This window comes from Mustela nigripes, chromosome 6 (genome assembly GCF_022355385.1).
Source record: "Mustela nigripes isolate SB6536 chromosome 6, MUSNIG.SB6536, whole genome shotgun sequence".
Lineage (NCBI taxonomy): Eukaryota > Metazoa > Chordata > Mammalia > Carnivora > Mustelidae > Mustela > Mustela nigripes.
In genome coordinates, this window is record NC_081562.1 from 120,058,166 (window position 1) to 120,067,186 (window position 9,021).

Here is a 9,021-nt window from a genome sequence, read left to right on the forward strand (position 1 = left end):
GAATCTAAGTAGATGAAATTATTTATGTAGATCATTAGAAATACATGAGTGGCCTCCCTGGCTTCCTGTCTAGGGAAAGCTTATCGTTAAATATGTTTCCTAGCCGCTACCAAAACTGATGCAACACCCAGTTCAACCTTCCACAGACCCTCATTTATATTTCCAAAAGCAACAGCTCTTTTCGGCAAACAATGAACATACTTGTTATGAGTTTAAATTAGAATTCTTCATTTGGAATTTGTGAATATGGGGATATTCTGGGAAACGTCCAGAAAAAAAAAAAAAAAAAATCCTGCCAAGGGTTCAGCAAACAGTTGCATAACCCTCTTTTTATCTGGGGTGTTGACCCAGCCATTCATTCCATGTTTGCTGTGGTGAGTTCAGCAAAGCTGGTTCCCACGGCAACCGTAATCCCTGAACAGAGCCTGCTCCATTGGTGGTCAGTTACAACAGGCTTTGTCCTGTCAGTGTCCTGCCACCGACTGCATGGAGACAGAAACAAGCACCTTCAGTCAACATGACCCAATGAGGGTGGTGGCTTCCAGCTTACTGCAGTGAGCCGCCTGGAAGGCTCCGGAAGAACCCTGGCAGGGACACAGGCAAGCCACCTCCCAAAGGAGTTCCTTTCAAAGAGGGTCTCTTAGTTGGGGGGTTGAATGGCCTAAAACGATCCCAACCATCCCATCTCAGGGCCAAGGAATGACCTTTGGATTGACGGACCTTTTTGGATGATCATGGCCATCGATGAATTTGGAACTCTCAAAGGGAAACCGTTTATAGTGAGTTTCTTACCAAAATCTACAAGGCGGAGATCGGGGAGGAGGGGAGTGAGAGCAGGGAGAAGCCCCGCTGGACTCCAGCTGGGTGAGGGCAGGCATGTGCTCAGTAGGGACCATCAGCACGTGACCTGTCCCAGCAGGGCTAGCCAGTGCCCTTCATGAGGCGCAGCCCTCACTCAGCTGCATGCAACCAGGGCGGCTGGAGCAGGGCAGCGTGGGAGGCCGTGGGACCCCACGGAAGTGTCTTGAAAGTTCAGAACTCACTGGCCATCACAGACTTACTTGCGTGGTTTCCGGGCTCCCTTTCCACTCATATTTACTGAGTGAGTCGCCCGGTGCCAGCACGCTTTTGACGGCTCACGAAATTCACACTGCATCCCGGTTGATAGCACGAGTCCTACAAGGAACAACCAGCCCAGGCTTTGACTTCTGTAACTTCCAAATCAGTGCCTGATCTCTTTAAAATTCCTCTTGCCAAATCTTTCTCTCTCCAGACAGAGAGGAAAATCATTAATTTTATAATAAGACATATTAACAGGAAGAGTGGATTTCAACGGGAACGTGGTTCTCTGTTCAGGACACTGCGTTCAGGTCTGTTTACCTAAACCGGACTGGACTGTGTACTCACTCACTTGTTACATTGAGAATTGCTTATAGCGGTGGTTCTCACCTGGTTGTGCTTCAGAATCATCTGGAGAACTTGGATGTACAGGTACCAGGTCACATCACAGACACAATCTGGGATTGGGGGGGTGGGGGCAGATACTGGTATTTTTTATTCTGCTTTTCTGCTGTTTCTGATACACAACTATATTTAAGAGCAAATACTTTGTGTGATAACCCTGAGTCGTTCTGTCTTTTCCACTTTGCCAGACAAATATGGTGATCTACATTTTTTCCTCCATTGACTTTATTACCCTGACATGGAATGGGAACCGTCTGTCCCGGAGGAGGAGGAGCCACAGGGCTCCTCATTCAACAGATGTTTGTTTGCCTCCTAGAGCATGAGGATTTGTACTGATTTTTTTTTTTTTTTTTGGCAAACCCAGTAAATATGACTCCTCAGGAAGAACATTGGGGCCCAATACGCATTTATCTATAATATAATTGACTTTAGCCAACAGAGGAGAAAGGGAAGGAGTTATACCCATTTCGGTTCTGGATTAAGGAAGAATACTAGTTTTTATCAAGTCTTTACATATGCTAGGTACGTGCCTGTATTTTTTGCATATTATACTCATTTAATTCTCATGGTAACTTGCCTTTGGTAAGTTCTAATGCTAGGCCCATTTTACAGATGCAGACGTGGAGGCATGAAGAAGTCCAGCACTTTAAGGCCATAGCCCTAGTAAGTGGCAGAGATGGGGTTAGAACCCCAGTGAACAGTTCTGGAATCCTTCCCCAAGTGCCTATCTCTACCAGACCCAGTGATCTCAGGTTTGTCATGAAAACTCAGCATTTTATGACTCTCCTAAGAACTTTCTTATTCTTATCCATTTAACCCAGGTGCATGGATTGTACACTATTGCTCTAGAAGAATGCACAAAAATCAGAATGGATTCATCCCCAGAAAAATAGAGCTGAAAACACATTCTTCTTCTTCCATATAATTAGAGTCTTAGAGGACAATCTCCAAGTGTATACGTAGGCAGAGAAATGAGTGACGGGATGGCAATTGAGGATGGAAGAAGGTGAGGTCACCCTGACCCTAACTCTTTATTCTATATTGGCCGCTGTGCCTGGCTAAGCCAAAGAAACTACCAGCCAGCCTTTACTGGCTGAGACCCAGGCCATCTACACAAGCTCCAGGCTAACTCTATAAAGCTATTCCAGGAGACCATTGGCAGCTCCAGCCCCATCCCCAACATGCACTGGGCACATAGGCTTCCATACCTATAAGTCACAACTCATTTCCACCATCAACAAGGGGCCACGCTCATTATTGTGCAATCACCCTGCGCTAACTCGTATATTGCTACTTATAATAAGCATATCACTGGCTAAAGCTTAGACTATCACTTTGTTGTGGTGGAATTTTTCTTAAAAGATAAACAGGATGTAGAAAGTTCCAGCATGCATGTCAACAACCACAGAAACAGCCACGATCAACCACGTGGGTGAGCTGCCAGAGCAGTGTGCCCATCAACGTCCCTTCCGAGAAGCATTTGCATGTTGGCCACAGCCAGCCCTCCCTGCTGGTAAAAGTCAAACCCCCTGTTCACCAAAGAACCCGAAACAGTGAAGTCTGGTTACACTTTCTCTCTAATACAAACGTGCCAAAGAAAAAAAAAGAGCGGTGGCTTGCCACATTGGAGATGTTGCCAGCCTCCGAGCCTACAGAAATGGTCCCTGCAATGGTCTTGAAGACCAACTCTGTGGGTCTCTGTGGCCTCGCACAGTCCCGTAGGTGAATGACCAATGGCCATCCCATCCACAGCCTGGTGGCTTGCCGCCGTCTCCCTTGGGGCACTCTCCACTTCGGCACATCATTCCTAGAGCCTCGCTGGTGTTCATTAGAACCCAGGAGAAGCCGGGCTCCAGCTCCTCACTTCTCAGTGTGGGTGCCCAGGCCCAGCCCTACTCAGGCTTGTTCACTGGAGCCAGAGGCCCACCCTCACAAGCTGTGTAAATTTACATGTGATTTTAATAAAAAATGGGTGCATGCAATGCAACTCCTTGCCTGGGCTTGCTTTGTATAACACCCAGAACAGCATCCGGCTCATGTGGGCGCCTCATAAGCACCGTTCGGTAAGTCTTCCTCGTCAAGACTCCGAGCTTCAATTGCCATCGTCCACAAGGAAAGCCCTTCAGCCGTTCAGCTTCCTTCTTACCCAGAAATGCACAGCCCCCCAAAGATGACATTCCAGAACTCCGTGTGTCCCCTGCCCCCCTCAGAGCTCCCTTGAGGAGTGTGATTACAGGCTCACGTTTGACTTCTTCGGAAAATAGTTTGAAAGCAAGGGAAATGTCAGCAGAGTCCAGAATCATTCTGGAACGCGGCCCCCTCCCCCATCCTGGGCCCATTGTCCTCCTGGGCAGGAGGAGGACACCCGTGGTACCCCGAGCCCTCAGCACTTCCCCACTCACTGCAAGGGGCTTGATCCAGTCCCATGTTGAGGAAGAACTCCTGGGGAGATGAAGGCCATTACACATCTTGCCCTCGACATGAAACGCCAGTGATTGTTTATTAAATTGCTCTTCAAAGAGAAAACACTGGCAGGCAAGTATCATTAAAATGGAAGCAAAGGGAAATGCTGTAACCTTCAACATGGCGCTTTTCTCCATTAACCTCAGACCAATGCGACCCGAGCAGCCAGGAGGAACTTCTGGCCGTGAGCCCTAACAATTACCTTCATCTCAGCCCTGGGGAAGGATAACACAAACCAACCAACTTAAGTACTTCCAAATACGGCCATCAGAGAAAAAGACCCCAAGAGCCCTTACCCGAACGCCAGGGTCTCAACTGCAGTCGAGGACAAATTGTATTCTACGTGAGTCACATTAAAACATAAAAGACGTGCCCTCCAGTAAAAACCTTGCACAACTTACCGAGTAAGCAGAATTAATCACAGGGAACAATTACCATTCCTGGTCTGAATATTTATGACATAACAGAAAGCTCATTTAAAATTCGCAGTAGCTCGTAATTTTAAAAAGAGCTACAAGGAAAAGGAAAGGCACGCTAAGTTTGTGATGGCAAGGAAATAAAAGAAAAAGTACGCTTCTTTCTTAATTGTCCTCACCATTTGCTGCCCTCACCTGTCTCCTTCCTCCCCTCCCGCCTCCTTATACCTCTCGTCACCATCTTTGCTCATGGCCTGCTGGGCAGCACTGGGAAGATGCGACCCACTAAAGACCTCCTCCCGCCTACCCAGCCTCCGCCAGCTGCGGAGTGGTCATTTGCGTGTTGAAATGGAAATAACACCGGACTGTGAATCACGAATGCTCTAACACAAACCTATGGGATCCTAGACATGACCCCCAAGGGCTGATCTCTAAGGCTTTGGACTTGGGATACCTGGGTGGCGCAGTTGATTAAGCATCTGCCTTCAGCTCAGGTCATGATTCAGGGGTCTTGGGATCAAGTTCCACATCAGGCTTCTTGCTCAGCAGGAAGCCTGCTTCTCCCTCTGCCTGCTGCTCCCCCTGTTGAGCTCTCTCTCTCTCTGACAAATAAATAAATTCTTTAAAACATATATAGATAGATACAGGTATAGATATCACTTTGGACTGGAAAAGTCTAGGTTTCCTTTTGCTTCTATCAAGACATGAATTCTGTAATTCAAGCCATTCATGGATGGATGGATTCATTCACTCATTCATTTGTTTGTTCTTTGAACAAGCTTGTATAGGGTGGTGAGAGCATGCCTGGCACTGTCCTAGGTACCAGAGTTAAAGCAGTGGACAGGACAAATCACCCATCCGCCCTCCTGCAGTTTACACTCTAATGGGGAAAAGACAGTAGACAATAGCCCAGGAAGCAGGTACAATAGATAACATAATTTGGGGTCATAAATTCTGTCAGAAGAATAGAAGGGTATATATATCCAAGAGGCGAGGCTATGGGATGTCAGGTCGCACAGCCAGGGGTCTAAAGGAGGCCAGGGAGGGAGCCACAGCAAATTCGAGGCTATTATTCACTCAAAGGGAGTGTTGGAGAGCCTTCGAGCCAGTTATTGTCAGTGTTTCAGAAGGTTCAGTAGGAACTGCATCCTGGCTGTGTAAGTTAATGGAGCTGATTCTCAGCTTTGGGCTACAAATAGAGCCATTGGATACATGATGACTTGTCCTATCACTCTTCCAACCCAACAAACCAGTGATCCTGACAGACTCCAACCAATCAAAATTTGGAAAAAATGAATGATCACTGAAGAAGTTATTGGGTGTCTACGAGTGGTAAATATTTGAAATGAAATCTTTGGGGTCCCTAAGACCAGATCACTTCCATCTCCAGAATGGATCTTGAAAGGGTACCTCTCATCCAAAAGAGAAATAACGCCTTTGTTTGAAACATAACTTGTTCATTCTCAACCATGCAGCAACCAGTTCGGCTCTCTCTCAACTCCCCCCTCCCCTGCGCCTCTCCCCTCCCCCTGGCACCAATGATTATTTTACTGCAACTCAACTATGATCCCACTAGAGACTGCAGAGATTGTGAAAGGACTGAAGAAATACACTCAGTGAGATTTTAGTCTCAAAAGCCATTCTTTTGGGGCACCTGGGTGGCTCAGTTGTTAGGCATCTGCCTTTGGCTCAGGTCATGATCCCAGGGTCCTGGGACTGAGACCCACTCTGGGCTCCTTGCTCAGGAGGAATACTGCTTCTCCCTCTGCCATTTCCCCTGCTTGTGTTCACTCTCTCTCTCTCTCTCTGACAAATAAGTAAATAAAATCTTAAAAAAAAAAAAAAAGCTACGCTTTTGAAGGGCCGTGATAGGAAAAAAAGCTGAAAAGATTAGCTTAAATAAAATTTATGAGAAATGCTGAATTTCAGTTACTCATGCTCCTCATGTTTCCCATCTTTTCAGGTATCCAGACATTGATAACATATCTTTCAACAAGAAACATTGTGTGGGGGTGCCTGGGTGGCTCAGTGGGTTAAGCCTCTGCCTTCAGCTCAGGTCCTGGTCTCAGGGTCCTGGGACCAAGCCCCGCATCCGGCTCTCTGCTCAGCAGGAAGTCTGCATCCTCCTCTCTCTCTGCCTGCTTCTCTGGCTACTTGTGATCTCCCTCTCTCTGTCAAATAAATAAATACAATCTTTTTAAAAAAAAAAAATAAAAATTTAAAAATTAAAACAAAAAGAAACACTGTGTGGAGCACCTGGGGGTTCAGTCAGGTAAGCAACTGATCCTTGGTTTCAGCTCAGGTCAAGATCTCAGGGTCATGGGATTCAGCCCCACACTGGGCTCCATGCTCAAGTGGCACCTACTCGAAATTATCTTTCCCTCTCCCCTTGCCCCCCCCACTCATTCTCTCTCTCTCTTTCTCTCTCAAGTAAATAAATAAAATCTTAAAAAGAAAATTGTGTATCTCTGCCAGATGATAGAGATACAAAATGGACACCATGCCATGTCTACCCTCAACGTGGTTATAGTCTAGTAGCCCTAAGAATATATTAGATAAATAATACAGATGTAATATATACTTGAAATATAGGTTAGCTCTTACATCGTACTCATCAGGATTTATGCTGCTGCAGCAAACGACTTTAAATTTGGGGTAGCTTAAAAGTACCAAACCTTTTTTCTCATTCATGCCACATGTCCACTGAGAGTTAGCAGGAGGCTTGGGTGGGGAGCCTGTTCTTCATAAATATCCAGGTACCCAAGTGGATAAGACAGTCACCATCTTGAATATTACTGGTTGCCATGCCAGGGAGAAAAAGAAAGCTCTGGAGAATCTCAAACAGGAAACGAAATCATTTTCTATAATTTTTAACTTTATCATTAAGGTATAACTTGATTATATTATATTATATATGATATTATATTATATTATATTCACTTCAGATGTACAATGTATATATTGTGTACATATATTGTATATAATGTGTATATATATAATATGTATATATATTTTTATATTGTATATATTGTTTAAATATTTGTGTATATTGTGAAATCACAGGAGACTGAATCTCCCAAAATGATAGGAGACTAAAATCTGCCTCCTGTTGTTTTCTCTCTCATCTCCTCGGCCAGACTAGCCTCACGGGAGCAGGAAGTGGAATCCTACCATGTGCCCAGAAGGGGAAAGACCTGGAAATAGTTCATGAACAGCAATAATGATTATTATAACTATAGAAGAGCCAAAAGACCTGGTCTCTGGCCTCAAGAAGCTTGCCTGCTAAAACAAAATTTGTTTCATCAACGAAGAAACTCAAAGTTCTGCCTTCTTCTTAAAGGACAAGTTTAACAATGCCTTGGGGAAGTATAATTATTTAGTTATTTACATCATCATGTTGAAACCTCCTGTTTAATTGGAAAGTATGCCCTCAACTTGCCCTCCACTTCTTCATGGAGTGTTTCCAGATAATGGAGGAGGGGTTACAGAAGTAGAAAGGTTCCTCTCCCCTAATAACACACAATCCAAGGAAACAAGAAAGCCAGATCTTCCGATTCATTTAAACCCCTGCCGACAAGCAGCTGTGTTAGAAATCAGTCTCCAATCTCTCTCCTTCATCTCATCCTAAGGAAGTGAGACCCTTTCCCCAGGACCAAGTGGACAGTTTCCCAAGGGTCAGGAGCAGAGCTGGGAATACCAAAAGGATTCGGATTTTTCAGAAGCCCCAGAAGAGAACTGGCATTTATACCAAAGCAATTCAACAGCAATTTTGGCATTTGTAATTGGCTCATAGTGTCAGCAAACCAGCCAGAATGTTTTTCTAATACACTAAGACGGGTTTAACCAGAAGGTGTTGCCAAAAACAGTCCACCCCACAAGAGAAATCTCATACATATGAATCATGGCTGGGCTAGTGTTTGAGAGGCTCTCTGTTTTGACTAGATATTATCAATTTGATTAGATAATTGATTGGTTAACCAGACGATGGTCATTCAACATCCATGGTGAGAGGGAGCCTATTTTTCCAAGCACTACTGACCAGCAGCTCTCCTGACTTCCCAGTCTAACCAGACTTAGAATAGCTGAATCTCTTATTTATGATTCAATAAGAAATGAAAGAAAACTTTGCTTTGGGGGAGGGGCGGGGTTAAAATATTTTGATTTCTAAGTGACATCGGGGTGAAGGATCTGCATGTAATTCCCAAACCACCATAATTATGATTAATAAATATAGTAGCAATTCTCATCACACCCAGCAAAAAGTATCTTTTTATGCCCTCATCCACCCTCTAGCCAATAACATGCGATCTGCATGCATAGGATTCTTCAAAGACCCACTCCCCCCTCCCACTCTTTCACACTTCAACACGTGAAGCTTCTCTCACCAATGACTTCCTAATCACCAAGCCCAATAGCTTTCTCTCCTGCTTGAAATTCTGCATCACTGCATATCAGCTGGTTATCCCGTGGCTAAACCAATACGTTTCACAAGCGCTTACCCTGAATCCCAGATCTTATGAATAGTGGGATTTGGACTCTCCAACATCCAGGTGCCCTTCTCTGAAAATGGGGACAATGTTTTGGGTTTCTTGTGAGGATTAAATAGGATGATACACGGAAACTACCCGACAGTGTCTGGCAAGTGGCCAGCCCTCACTATTCGGTCACCGATGTTGTC

General features: G+C 45.0%; 1 long non-coding RNA gene across 1 annotated transcript; it reads left to right on the forward strand.

The window, feature by feature from the left end:
- Positions 1–527: 527 nt before the first annotated feature.
- LOC132020871 (uncharacterized) lies at positions 528–8,586 on the forward strand. Its single transcript, XR_009405122.1, has 4 exons — positions 528–779; positions 1,829–1,986; positions 2,077–2,216; positions 7,481–8,586. It is a non-coding gene; the product is annotated as an uncharacterized LOC132020871 (long non-coding RNA).
- Positions 8,587–9,021: the final 435 nt, after the last annotated feature.